We start from the raw sequence: 15,020 nt of genomic DNA on the forward strand, positions 1-15,020 counted from the left end.
CACTCTGTAGACCAGGCTGGCCTCGAACTCAGAAATCCGCCTGCCTCTGCCTCCCAAGTGCTGGGATTAAAGGTGTGCGCCACCATGCCCGGCCAGCTAGGATATTTTTTGCAAGATGAATCTGTCCCCGTCGTTCTAGAATGAACATAAAGCTGTCTTCAATGTCCCATAAGACCAGCCTTCTTTCTGCCTTCCTGCTTACTTGAGGCCACTGACCTCCGAGCTTTCAATTTGCAAACACTCTGGTCCTGTCAGGCCCAACACATGCCATGCTCTTTGTACCTCAAGGTCTTTGTGTCTCTCATTTTGTTCTCTTGGCCCATTCCTTCTCCCTTCTCCATCTTTCCTTCCTTCTCTTCCCACTCTAACGGAAGTCCAACTAATCCTAAAGGCTTCACACTGACCTTAACTCTCACACTCTGGGTAGCAAGGCAGTGTGCCAGGGTAGCTAGGAGAACAGACTGTGACTCAGTACCTGGGTTCAGTCCTCAGATCCTCCATATTCTACCATGAGGCCTTGGGGACAACCCCCCCCAACCCCTTCATATTAAAAATAGGCAAAACACTTAGCAGGGTGCATGACACATAATGTTCCATGGGTAATTGGCAGCCTGTGACTTGGAGTTGCTACCTAATCTGTGACTTGGGGCCCACTGGTGAGGACAGAGAGATACAAGTACCTTTGGCCCTGGAGTTCATGAACTTGAATGTCCTATTGACCGGAAGCAAGTCTTTCTCTTGTTTGTGAATTGCTGCTCCATTTCCCGCAGAGCTCAGACATATCTACCTCACTGTGAGACTAGAGACTGAACCCACTAGGGCTTTAGACACACTTGGCACGTGCTCTACTGTGAGCTACACCCTCAGCTCTCTTTTGACTTCAGACTCTGAGACCGGGTCTCACTAAATTGCCCAGGCTGTCTTTGAACTCACTCTGCAGCTCTGGCTGACTTTGAACTTTTGATTCCCCTGCCTCTGCCTCTTGAGTGAGTAGCAGGGATAACAGCTCGCGCCGCTAACCTGCAGACATCTTTCTTACATTATTGTCCCCACTTGTCCTTACATTTTCATGATGGAAGACTTGCTGCTAGATCAGTCATTTAATTAATGAGCAAGCACAGAGCACCAGACCACATGCTTATTGTCATAATTTGACGATTGTCTGTCTGTATAATTACTTTTCTTCGTGACACTATCATGGTGTGGTGTTTGAACCCACTTGGAGAAATCAGAGACTCAGACTCAATTCAAACTCAGATGAATTGAATCTATTCTCACTGCTACCAGAAGGACTGCAGCCTTAGAGCCACAGCCATGTGGAAGAGGGTTCAGGTGAGTTTGAGGACGGATGTCAGAAAGGCATGTGTTACAACTACCCATGGAATCCCCAGCTGGGCAGGAAAATCCATTTTTCTTCCCCCAGTTCTTTCTTTCTTCCCCTCTATATAGTAATAAAAGACCGTTCCATCCCTTCTCTACAGCAACAAGCAGGTTTTTCAGAAGCAATGGTAGCTGTTAACACCTCAGGGCCCACTATCCCTTTCTCATCTCACCTGCAGGCTACTGAGATCTCCTCAGCATTCCAGAGCAAAAGGTCAATGGCCGTAAGGGATGGATGCCTGCCTCCACAGTAAGTCTCTCTAGTCCTCACAGGGACCTGTGTGAATTATCTCTCAGGTCTGAGCTCTAGTGACTGGGATAGAACAGTTCATTTCTGGGCAGGCAAAAACAGGTTAGGGCTGGCTGTCACATTCCCACAATGCCTTCTTCCTTGGAAAGTATTTGACTTCTCCAGACAGCCCGAGGAGGTCACAACACACTAACACTTAGAAACAAAGCTAGTCTCTAATGGCGACCTCTCTTGGGGTAGATGAGAGACTGAGGGTGCTCTTTGAGACAGGAATTTTGCCGAGCACTGTATACATACTCTTTAACTACCTGAAACACAGATATTGCTCTCCCAGTTTCTGGATGAGAATACTGTGTCTCAGAGGAGCAGATAATTACCCAGGGCATAAGGCAGTCTGCTTGTGGTGGGATCCTTGCTCTCAATATGTCCCATATAAAAACAGTGATTCTTCCTTCCATTTTACAGATGGGTAAACTGAGACTCAAAAGATGTGAATTCATTCTGCTCCCTCTCACGGCGCAACATCATTAAGTGTCACAGTCCGGATTTGAACCCATGTCATTGAGACTTCAAAGCCCTTTTGTTCTACTGTACCTTGTGGCCTTTTTTTTTTAAATGGGAGTACCATGGAAGCGTAGCCTGGGTGAGTTGATGGTTGGCCATGAGTATGGCTGCAGCAAGTGTGGCTGTGTCATCCCTCAGGATTAGATGATGTGGAAAGAAATAACTACTTTTCTCATTCCTGTTGTGGAGTCACATGCGAGCAGGTGAGAAATACACACTATCATAAGGAGAACTCCATTAGCCCCCATTGTTTAGACAGAAGAGTCAAAAGTAAGAAGCAGGAGATAAAAGAGCTCACAAGGAAGGAGTTCTCTGTTGGGCTCCCACTGAAACAGAAAGAAGCGGCTCTGTTTCACAACAGTTAGTGATGAGCTACCCGAGATGAAAGTCGTCTTGTGACCCGTGAGTGTAATGAGATGAAGATGAGGTAATGTGATGTTTTATAACGATAGAGGATCTGAGGAGCTGGGAATTATCTCAGCGTGAATGACTACTACCAGGAAGCTGAACAATGGGACCGTCTGGAAGCAATTCTCTATTCAGCCGTATTTATAGCGCCATTCATCTTCTCTTTCAGTTCAGAGGTCACGGGGGGCGCTTGTCTCACCTTGCCGAGTATATGAAAATACAGCGCTTGTCACAGTCCCGACTGCTTCCTTCTGCAGAACCTGTCACATACAAAGGAGAGAGAGAGAGAGAAAGAGAAAGAGAGAGAGAGAGAGAGAGAGAGAGAGAGAGAGAGAGGCAGAGTCCTCCAGAGCAGGGAATGAATAGCTCTGGCTGAAAGAAGAGGTGGGGGGGAGCAGGGGAAGAAAGAGCTAAGGGGTTTGCCCACCACTGCCCAACTAGCCTGGAGTTGTCACATAAGATGGTACCTGCTAGCTATCTGTGGCTGCTTACCCTTATTAAAGCAAGGACTGGGCTACCTGGGATGCTCCCATTGGTAAAGCACTTGCCTTAAATGTTCAAGAGCCTTAGTTCAGTCCCCAATACACACTTGAAAAAGCTGGTGGTGGTGGCACATACTTGGAATCCTGGGCTGGGGAGGCAGAGTCAGGCCAGTGTCTGGGGCTCACTGGCCAGCCAGCCTGGCCCAATTAGTGAGCTCCAGGCCAGGGAGAGACCCTGTCCTAAGGGAGGTAGATTGGTTTCCTGAGGGTGACATCAAAAGCTGTCCTCTGTCCTCTATATATGGGGAGATGCATGCACACATGCATGCTCATACACACACACACACACATATATGCACACACACAGGCACAAAGTAAGTACAAAGACATCCATTTGCTTAATTGTAATGTCCACATTCAAGTGTCCATATTGGATGGCATAGATGTGGAATGTGTCTGCCATCACAGATGGGCCAAAGCACTAGTATACATAGGAATATTTAACCCCCAAGACTACAGAAGCCCTAAGGCTTCAATATCCCCGGACCCTAGAGAGCTTGATACAGTCTTCTGACATGGATATGAGAACACTCCATGCCCAGGACCATGGGGGAGCTATCTGATTCCCCTGAAATGGATGTTTATCATCAATGGTTTATACCATTTGTGCTAGATACTATGATGATAAAAGTACGCAATCCAGCCTGTCCGATAACTGTGCAGTGTTCTCTCTCTCTTCACAGAGGAGAAACAGAGGTTAGGGTGGGGCCACACGGTAGCACTGTGGTTTTGAACTCACTCGAGGGTCAGAGGTCACAGAGATGACTATGGGCTCTGTCATCTGATTCTTGTCTCTTCATGCATCTCTGAAGGATCTTAGCAGCTGCCTCTCCAAGTGGAAAGTGAGATGAAGCTCAGAGTTCTCCCAGGGATGCAGGAGGTGGTTGTGTAGTGGTTTCAGCTGAGATTGAAACATTCCATCCTCCAGAGAAACTCCTTAAGCACTCAGAAGAGCTGGTTGTGGAGCCACACGCCTTTAATCCCAGCACTCAGGAGGTGGAGGCAGGCGGATCTCTGTGAGTTTGAGGCCAGCCTGGTCTACAAAGGGAGTCCAGGACAGCCAAGGCTTGTTACAGCGAAAAACCTTGTCTCAAAAGAACCAAAGGAAAAACAAACAAATAAAAGTAGCACGAGGAAGTCCCTGAAACCGACCAGATTCGCTAGGTTCTTCCCCTGCCAAAGTCAAAATAAAAGCTGAGTCCTGAGATCCTCAAAGTGAAGCTGAACTGCCAAGAAAATTCTCCAAAGGGGAAAAGCTCTAAAGAAGACCAAGACCAAGACCAAGACCAAAACAGCTGCCCGGAAGAAGCAGAAAGCAGCCAAGCTTCCTGGATGAGGTTCAGAGCTACTGTGGCACCTAGAAAGGACACCTTCTGACATGCTGGCCTGCCTGCAGGCTATGCAGGGTGCTCCAGGTTCCCAGCTTTGTGAGCTGTCACTCACTGGTACTGGCATGGGCTTTGGTGACACTGCTGTCTTTGAGTCATTTCTGCTCCTGTGAGTAACCCCTCCCCCACATTCCGATAAATAATCCCAATAAAACTCATGGCTCACCAAGTTGGACTTTGGTGGTATCTGTACTCTGGTCTGTCGTCGGGCAGGTAGACTTGTGTTGTGTCTTCCTGGGATACGTTTTGTGGCACAATAGAGATGACAGCCAGAAAGCCTTGATTGGAGACCTGGGCAAACAGAAGGAAGTAATTCCAGGTTGTGGGGCCAATGCGGAGATCACACCATGGGGACCTGGAGTTTCTCCCTGCCTGAGGGGTTGCTGCAGAACCTACTCCTTAGCCTTCCTCAGGGGGTGAGGAATGAAGGCACCCACCTAGAGCGCCTCCTCAGCCAATGGTAAAAGGCTGTTCTCATGGGCATTTAACTCTGGCAGTTCTACCCCTGTTCAGAGCTTGCGAAAGATGCCCCGGAAGCCCTTAATGGCCCCAGAACAGGTTGTCATAGTGGCTCAAGATATGTTCAAGAGTGCTGACTGTGGATGGGGGGGCCTGCAAGGTAGGGTGTTGGACTGAACACACACACACACACACACACACACACACACACACACACACTTTAACAAAGCGGTGGCTAAGTGCTCAATACTGTTTTACACCCCAAAACCAAGCCAAGGTGGTCACTGGCTGCCAGAGACCACAGTTAGACATCAGGGATAATTCTGATACAGTGACAGGGGAAGAGGTTAGTATGGGTCTCCTCCGAAGAACCCATCAGTGCTGGGACTTTGTCTAGCGCAGTACTACAGTGCTAACGTGTGACCCACATCAACCGTTCCATGAAGCGATTGAATGAGCCCATGATTGAGGTCAAATGGCAACCATCTCCAAAAGGATCATTAGTTCATAGATGCAGACGCGGTAAGACATAAGCCACTCTCCTCCATCACCGGGTCTGGTAGTGCGGGCCTGTGAGCCCAGCTCCTCGAGATCATGAGGTCAAGACCTTCCTGGGCTCCAGAGTGAGCTGCAGGGCAGCCTGAGTAACTGCTTCTCTTTAGAAAGGAGTCTGAGAATATGGGGCAAGGCCCTAAGCTCAAGCCCTAGACCCACAAAAGGAAAAACATTAATTCCACTGATAAAGCAGAAGTATAACTTTTGAGAAATATGAATCAAAGCAATAGTGTTTGATACCCACTGAGCTTTCAAATACTAAATGGACAATAACATTTAGTAATGGAGAGAGTCCAAGATTGTTCTTCTTCTTCTTCTTTTTTTTTTTTAAAGATATATTTATTTTATGTATGTGAGTACACTGTTGCTGTCTTCAGACACACCAGAAGAGGGCACTGGATCCCATTACAGATGGTTGTGAGTCACCTCATGGTTACTGGGAAGTGAACCCAGGACCTCTGGAAAACCAGTCAGTGCTCTTATCTTCTGAGTCGTCTCTCCAGCCCCCCACCCTGATCCTTTTAAAAATATTTATTTATTTATTTATTTATTTATTTATTTATTTATTTATTTATTTATTTATTTATTACTCGAGACAGAGAATCCCTATGTAGCCCTTGCTATCTTGGAACTGGTTATGTATACTAGGCTGGCCTTGAACTCACAGATATCCACCTGCCTCTGCCTCTGGAACGCTGGGACTAAAGATGTGTACAGCCACACCTGGCAGCCTTTTTTACTTTTTAAATGTAAATTTTCCAACTTTTTTCCCTTGCAAAGCGTTTTGGAAATGCTTGTTGGCACTTTGCATACACAGCAGGTTCTTTCTAGAAATCAGTTGTGCAGATAACAGAATACAAGGGCCCAAGCATGCGTGATCAAGGGTCCTGTGTTGTGCAGTGCCCACTGCAGGAGAGGCAACCTGGGCTCCAGTCCACAGCAGAGCAGCTGAACCAGCTGTGACAAGTTCACCACACAGAGCATTACAGAACTATTTCAAACAGGCACTTCAGATCTGTGTCTCCTGACTTAGAACAATTTCTGTGGTGTGTTATTTAGTGGGAAATGGTTTCAGAAAATGATAGACTCATTTTCTTAGGAAATGAATAAGAACATTCTTTAACGTGTAGAATGATACCTAATGGGATGTCATGAAGAGGGGAGAGTAGCGATAGATAAAGGAAGAAAGATGTGGGGCTAGAGATGGATCCCTGAGCACAGACTGCTCGCTCTTGCAGAAGACCCAAGTTTGGTTCCCAGCAGGTCAGTGGGCTCCTAGCCACCTGTAACTCCAGCTACACGGGGATTCAGTGTTCTCTTTTGATCCCTTTGGGCGCTACACTCATGAGTGCATACCATATACAGACACACACAATTAAAAATACATCTTATAGTCGGTCGGTGGTGGCACACAGCACATCTTTAATCCCAGCACTCTGGAGGCAGAGGAGGAGGGTCTCTGAGTCCATGGCCAACCTGGTTTACAGAGCAAGCTTGAGGATAGCCAGGGCTACACAGAAAACCACCACCACCACCACCACCACCACCACCATCAATTGTAGAGATGGCTCAAAGGTTGAGGGCCCTGGCTGCTTTTACAGAGGACCTGGGTTCAATTCTCAGCACCCACGTGGCACTCACAACTGTCTGTAAAGTTGGTTCCAGAAGATCTGACACCTTCACATAGACACACATGCAGGCAAACCCCTAATGCACATAAGATAAAAACAAATAAATTATATATTATAAATCTTACAACACAGGGACTACACGCTTTCCCTGGGAGAGAGAACTCTAACAATACCAACAGGCTAGGATGAAAATGTGTACATAAATGTACAAATGAAAATATTGACTTAATTTTGGGATAGGACAATGGATTATTTTTGGTTTGCAATAGTTCATACCCATATGAAGTGCCTGTTTAATATAATATCTTTAGAGAACTAACATGTCCTGCAGGGACACTAGAGAATCAAGATACATGACTCTGAGCCAGAGGAGATGGCTCAGTGGGTAAAGTGTTTGCCATGCAACACTAGACACATTTTATGCAGCCACATAAAAACACAGAACTGAGTGTTCTTCAGCATAAAGATTGCTGAATAAGAAGACTCGGATTATGTATCTTCAGTATCTCCCTCAGTCACTCTGCACGTTACGTTTTTGTTATCATATTTATATATTTACTTATGTGTGTATGTCACTCAACAAGAGTGACGCTACATGGCTGTGGAGTTTAGAGGACAACTTTCAGGAGTTGGCTCTCTCTTTTTCCACTATGCGAGTCCTGGGAATCGAACTCATGTTGTCAGATTTGGCAGCAAGCACCGCTACCCATTAAACCATCTTGCCGGCCCTGTACCTTAGTTTCTTCCTGAGACAGGGGTTTCTCACTGAACTTGGAGCTTGCCAATTTGACTAGACTGCAAGTCTGGGGGAGTCTCCTGTCTCTGACTTCCAGCACAGGAATTACAGACACACACTACCTCATTTTTGTTTTGTTTTGTTTTGTTTGATTGTTCTGATATAGAGTCTAGCTGTGTATCCCTGGCTGGCCTCGAACTCACAGAGATCCACTTGTTTTTGCTTCCCCAGTCCTAGGGTTACTTGGGGATCTGGACTCAAGTTCTCCTGTGTTGGGAGCAAGTATGTCACTGACTGATCCATCTTTCCAGCCTAACGTCGGGGTTTATACTCCTTGTGACCTCCTGTGACTCACTAGTTTCTGTTGGTCTACTGAGGGAGGGGATCAAACATGGGTGTAAAGATCAGGAGGTGGGAACACAGGACTGTCTTGAGTACTGGCCAGTGCAGGGATGGCTGAAAGGACTTCTTTATTTCCAACTCCCGAGTCTGGAAAACCAGCCTCTTGCTCAGTCCCTTTCCAAAAACATTATCTTCTGTCTATGTTGAGAGTTCTGTCTTTTACACGAGGACGGCGTGGGGAGTGGGAGGGGGCTGGGCAGTAGGAACTCCCTTTTAGATGAGGGTCTCAAAATAGGCCTCCCTGGGAGATACCATCTGTCAGACCAGGCTAGGGAAGAGGAGGCTGATGGGTTGGAGAGGGACAGAGACAAAGCTCGAAGCTAAGAACAAAGAAAGCCTGACACTTGCAGGTCCCTAGTGAGCAGGCACCAGAGGTGAAGGCCCACCGAAGCCAGGGTGCAGAAGGCCTGGAGATCATAGCAGGAAATCTGAAGCACTTCTTCTACCATCACATCCATCCCTTGTAGCAGACCCCACAGTCTGAGAAGGCTGCGGTCCATGTCTGGGAGTCAGAACCAGCCAGGCCGGCCAGTAAGTCATTTTAACCAGAGCCCGACGACATTTTTGTCAAAGCATCCTTCTGCTTTGTTGACTCTTTGGGTTTTCCAGATTTCTCGCTGTGTGCTTTCCTAGGCGCCCCAGTTCCTCTTGGCAGATCCCAGCTCAACACTGGTGAGTTACAGGGAAATATGTGGGAATCCCAGCTAGAGAGCACGGTCATCCAGAGGGGATGGCCAGCTATGAGCCCTGGGGCCCAGGCAGGTAGGCGCTGAGGGACTCCTTTAGTTTCAACAGCCTGCGTTTACTTAATAAGTACTTATTCAGTACGCTTTTGCTTTTGCGGCCTGGGCCTGCCGTCTAGATGGCAACAGATGGCTGTGCTGGCTAGTTTTATTTCTGTTGCTTGTTTTTAAAGATTGATCTGCTTATTTTATGTATGTGAGTACACTGTGCTGTCTTCAGACATCAGAAGTGAGCATCAGATCCCATTACAGATGGTTGCTGGGAATTGAACTCAGGACCTCTGGAAGAACAGCCAGTGCTCTTGACTCCTGAGCCATCTCTCCAGCCACTGTTGTTGTTTTTGTTTTTGTTTTGTTTTTTTTTAATGTCAACTTGACACATGCTAAAGTCTGTGAAAGAAGGGGACCCCAATTAGGAAAATGCTTCCGTATGATGGGGCTGTAGCCAAGCCAAGCCTGTAGGGCACTTTCTTTCTTTCTTTCTTTCTTTCTTTCTTTCTTTCTTTCTTTCTTTCTTTCTTTCTTTCTTTCTCTCTTTTGGTTTTTCGAGACACCGTTTCTCTGTATAGCCCTGTCTGTTTTGGAACTCACTTTGTAGACCAGGCTGGTCTCGAACTCAAAATTCCGCCTGCCTCTGCCTCCCGAGTGCTGGGATTAAAAGTGTGCGCCACCACACCCGGCTTGGGCATTTTCTTAATTAGTGATTGATGGAGAAGGGCCCAGCCTAGGGTGGGTGGTGCCATCCCTGGGCTGGTGGTTCTGGGTTCTGTAAGAAAGCAGGCTGAACAAGCCATGAGGAGCAAGCCAGTAAGCAGCGCCCCTCCATGGCGTCTTTAGCAGCTCCTGCTTCCCGGTTCCTGCCCTGTTCCAGTTCCTGTCCTGGCTTCCTTCGATGATGTACAATGTTGTGGAGGTGTAAGCCGAATAAACCCTTTCCTCCCCAATGTGCTATTCCAGTCATGCTGTTTCACCAGAGCAGCAGGAACCCTGACTAAGGAGGTGACTAAGACACGGACCTCCTTCTCTCTATGAATCAAGTCCGATGTGAGGAGTCGCCATTACCAAGGTTATGGAGCGGAAGTTCTGTTAGGAATCAGCAGGGAAATCCGCCAGGTTCTGTGTTGTGGGGAGCCAGGTCTCTCCAACAGGCTTTACTAAAAGAGGCGGAGCTGACTCCACACCCACTAGCCACAACCTCGGTTTATCATCTCTGCCCACTTTAATTAATAATCCTGGGGAGGGCGGGGTCTTCTGTTTTGCTGAGTACAGCAGGGTGTTCAGTAGAAGGGAAAGGAATCAACAGAGGGGAGGCTGAGAGTCGAGAGTGGAGGAGGCTCAAAGGACCTTGTGGAGATCGAGGGCCACTGTAGAAAAGGGTGTGGGATGCTATCCCCCTGAGGTCTTCCTGGCAGTGGACAGGGCCTATCTGGGCAGAGAGACTTGGATAGAGCAGACATGGCAGGGCGGCTGGCCCAGACGCTTACGTTCCTGGGAGCCAAGTGAATGCCACAGTAGCCAGGCCCGAGTGCTTTTCTGAGCTTTCATCTAAGCAGGCTGACTTCTGGGTAAGAGGGCTCCACTGCAGCTTCCGGGTGGTAGCATGGCAAGAGAGGACTGTTAGAATCTAAGCTGGATGTCCTGTCAGAGAACTGTCTAGAGGGAGATCCATGAAAGTCACTCATTGTCCCTCGGGAAACCAGCACTTGGCCGCTGCAGACAAGGAGGGTCAACCTGCAGGGAGAGAGTGCTTTGCGGAGGCCAGACACTCCATCAGAGATATCTGGCCTCTTCTGCCTCTTCCTTTGCGTGAGCTAAGGCTCATCACCCAGCCAGGCTTTTCTGCCTGCCTGCTTTGTATTTCTAGCTGACAAGATTCTTTCTGGCTCAAGTCAATCCTTGGCTGAGCGGGGAAGATGAAATGAGATTTAAATTGAGTTTGAGAATAAAGCATCAAAGGACGGAGGTTTAACAACACAGAAAGATCCAAAAGTAATGCAATCTGCCCAAAATGTCATTAAGGGACAGAAACGGGAAACTGGGCTGAGCATGGCTGGAGGGAGAGATTAGGGTGAGCGCTTCATTATCGTGCCCCGACTGAGTCGAGCTGCCTCAACACACAGGTTCCACAAATAAACAGAATAATTGAAGTACAACGGGGTGGGGCTGACTTGGAGCGCAAGCTTGGGGAGGTGGGTATGTTTGCTCCAGTGGGCTGTGGTAGGGGAGGAGTTCCTGGAGGAGGCACACTGAACCCAGCTCTGAAAAATGAGGTGACAGGAGGTAAGGGTATTGTTAGGTGGAGGTGACAACATGGAACATGAATTGGAAGGCTGGTTAGAGGTGCAGACTTGGAAGCCCAGGGCTGGGACGGTTCCAGGGAGCCGATGCAAACTCATTGTGAAGCCCAGGCTAGCCTCAAACTCACAGAAAGTCACCTGCTTCTGCCTCCCGAGTGCTGAGGTCAAAGGCATGAGCCACAGTATAGCTAATATTCTTTTTCTTTTTCTTAAATAAAACTTTATTGTAATGAACTTGCACATAAAAAAAAGTCATGTAGTGAGATTAATCAGAACCGAAGTCTATGCATCTCCATGGACAGTTAACAGTTGGAATAGCCATTCTGAAGTGGTGGGGTTCACATTGGATTTTACATACACACACACACACACACACACACACACACACACACACACACACAGAGGGTTTCTGTAGCCCTGGCTGTCCTGGAACTCAAGCCTGGACCAGGCTGGCTTCAAACTCAGAGATCCGCCTGCCTCTGCCTCTCAAGTGCTGGGATTAAAGGCCTGTGTCTATCACCATCTCCTGGCCTATTAATTATATTTTTATGAACTTATCTACCACAAAACCCCTGATAAATACACGACAGAGTTAAAAACTGAAAAAAAGATTAGCTCTATATCATTTTTTTCATTAAACATGCATACAATGTATACAAACACACCCCACACACATATAGACCTATGCACATACACACATACATATGCATACATACACAAGCGCACACATGCAAATGTGCACATGAGTACAGTATAGTATGTAGGAAAAGGAAGAGGGAACGGTGCCATTAAGTGATGAGGAGCGGCAGGATGCAGGCTAAAGACTCCTCAATGGAGCCTGTCCTTTGGATACCAGAAGCTGTGAACTCTGACCTCCAGGCGTGCACCTGTGCCTCCTCCCCAGCCCCCAAACCCCCACCCTTGCTTCTCACAAAGGCCATTTCCTCCAGGATCTGGAATCCTGGTTCACTGTTCTTCTTGGCATCCCTCATCCTACCTCTATTGCTGGACCCTTCTCTCCATGGAAAGCTGACCATTGCCCCCTCCCCTCGAAGCAGCTCACTACCTCTCCCCCTCCTCGCACTCCTCTCGGCCCCACACCCTTCCCGTTCCTTCCCTGGGCTTCACCACAAGCGTCTCCTAGGGATGTGTATGAACTGAAATATCTTCCTTTTATCTTGTCTGGTCTGCACCCCATGGGGCAACCCGAAGGCTACTATTTATTCTTTCACACATTAATTTAAGATGCTTTAATTGCCGCTATGATATGTTTTATGTAATATAATTAATGTTTTAATTCTGTTGGACTGGCTTCCCCCAGGCAGTTTTGCGAAGGGCCCAATTTTGGAATCAAGCAAATAAGAAATAAGCAAAAGCTGAAGTTATCTAGCAATGCTCGCCCCACCTCCACTCCCACCCCCACCCCAGCTTCCAGGAATGAAAACCAGACTTGTTGTCCAAAGGGGATGAAACATAGAGAAGGACAGCGTCATTTTCTCCTCATCCTGGATGTCTTCGGGTGGCTTTAATGGAGACTCCTGGGCCCTGATTTGAGTGTTTCTGGCCTTTTTGAATGTGGCCAGCAATGCTTTCTACATAGGAGGCCGCCATAGCTTAAGGTCAGTACTGAGACCACCGGAGGCGTGTCTGTCTGGCCATCTTCTTTGTGACAGAGGTTTTTCCTGGCGTGAGGATTGACAACCTATTCACACACTAACTGTGAGGCTCTGAGTTAGGACAGCTGCAGAGGTGACAGGACAGGGGACTCCGGATCAAGCAGCAGACAGTGTAGAGGAACCTGACACCCCAGGTATGCTCCACAGTCAATCATCTGGCCCTGTGCGCCTCACAAAGGCAAATTCTTCTGAGACTTTTGGGTATGGAATGAAGATAAATGAAGCTATTACTGTGCCTTTGCAGCAAAGGCTGTGTGGTGGCTTGATTGAGGATGGAACTATAGTCTCCTATGTTTGAATGTTTGTTCCCAATTAGTGGAACTGTTTTGGAAGATTAGGAGGTATGGCCGTCTTGGAGGAGGTGTGGCCATCTTGCAGGAGGTGTGGCTGTCTTGGAGAAGGTGTGGCCGTCTTGGAGGAGGTGTGGCCTTCTTAGAGGAGGTGTGACTGTCTTGGAGGAGGTGTGTCGCTAGGGTTTTGAGGTTTCAAAGGGCTATGCTAGGTCCAATCTCCCTCCACCCTCTCCTACAGCCTGTGGCTCAGGGTGTAAAGCTCTCCGCTACTGCTCCAATGCCATGCCTGTCTGCTTCCTGCCATGATGATCATGGGCTAGCCTTCTAAAACTGTAAGCAAGCCCCCAGTTAAACGCTTCCTCTGTAAGAGTTACTTTGGTCATGGTGTCTTCATAGCAATTGAGCAGCATGGAAGACAGCCTCCAAGCCTGGGGTTAATGTAGCATGCCTGCCTTCCCCGGCTTCCTTTTTCTTGCAGCCTGCTCCCTCAGCATGGCTTGGATGTTCAGTTTGCAGGATCAGTATCTCAAGCATTAGCTAGTTCAAGTTCCTGGGAGGGAACTGAGAAGGAGAGTCCCACTCAAGTGAACTTGATGCATCAGACCTAGAGCTTGGACCAGAACCCAAGCCATCCTAGCTGCAGAGCAGATGTGAACTCTGGTTCAAAAATGGTGGTGGTGGTGCGGGAGGCATGGGGTATAAAGACAACAGAACAACCTAAGTTTGATATAGGATCCCACATGATGGGGGGAGACAACTAACTCCCCTAAGATGTTCTCTGACACCCATACACTCTAAGAGGGGAGGGGGTATGAGGAGGAGGAAGAGAGGAGGAGAAGGAAGAGGGGAGGAGGGGGAGGGGATAAATATGAATGATGAATAGTGGGTGGTACTGGGAGAGATGACACTCAGGGTAAAATGCCCGACATACAAGCATGAGAGTTCAGATCCTTTTTCCGGAACACCCCTCAGCCTCCAACCCCCGCCCCCCGAAAGTTAATGGAGGAGTAGGGAGGGTCTCTAGTTTTCTATCATTTCTCAAGGGGCCTTTGACCCTATGAAAGGCTGGTCCGTACACTAAATGCCTGTCTCCAGCCTCTGGATGGAGCTGGGATGGGATAGAAGTTGGTGGAGACACGTGGGTGGCACGCATGGCTAAGAGGATGGGATGCTGTCCCCTACTCATGGGAATTTCCTTCTCAAGAAAGAGAAACTGGGTCGGGAACTCATTTCCTTGAATCGCCTCCTGGCCCTTCAGCTGTGGTCTTTCCCGTTTTCTGACTTTGCGGTGACACTGGGGACTTCCTTAGACCTCTCTGGAGATGCTTTCGGTTCTGCAGAGATTCCCAGGGGTATTGGGGGTAGGGTGGGGTAACAATAGTGTCCCTGTGGCGCTCCCCAGTCCCTATAGTAATCCTTCACCCCTCTGCTATCTTGCAATCAGGAGAGTCCTTAGCCCTGCTATAGGTGGCTTTTGAGGTCCTGGATGCGAGGAGGAGGACTGGGGCGGGGGTGTCGGGTAATGTAAGAAAAGGGCTCCTTTTGGGACCCTGCCTCCTCCAGCCACCTTGGTGCCCATCCCTTAAACTCCTGGGGACAATCAGACTCTTGGGAAGGTCCTGGGGAAATCCCTGCTCAGTGACTAGCTAAAGGCCCACCTCGATTGGTGCCCGAAGACCCCGCCCTCTTCCTGGGC

Source organism: Mus caroli, chromosome 2, assembly GCF_900094665.2.
Source record: "Mus caroli chromosome 2, CAROLI_EIJ_v1.1, whole genome shotgun sequence".
NCBI classification, from domain to species: domain Eukaryota; kingdom Metazoa; phylum Chordata; class Mammalia; order Rodentia; family Muridae; genus Mus; species Mus caroli.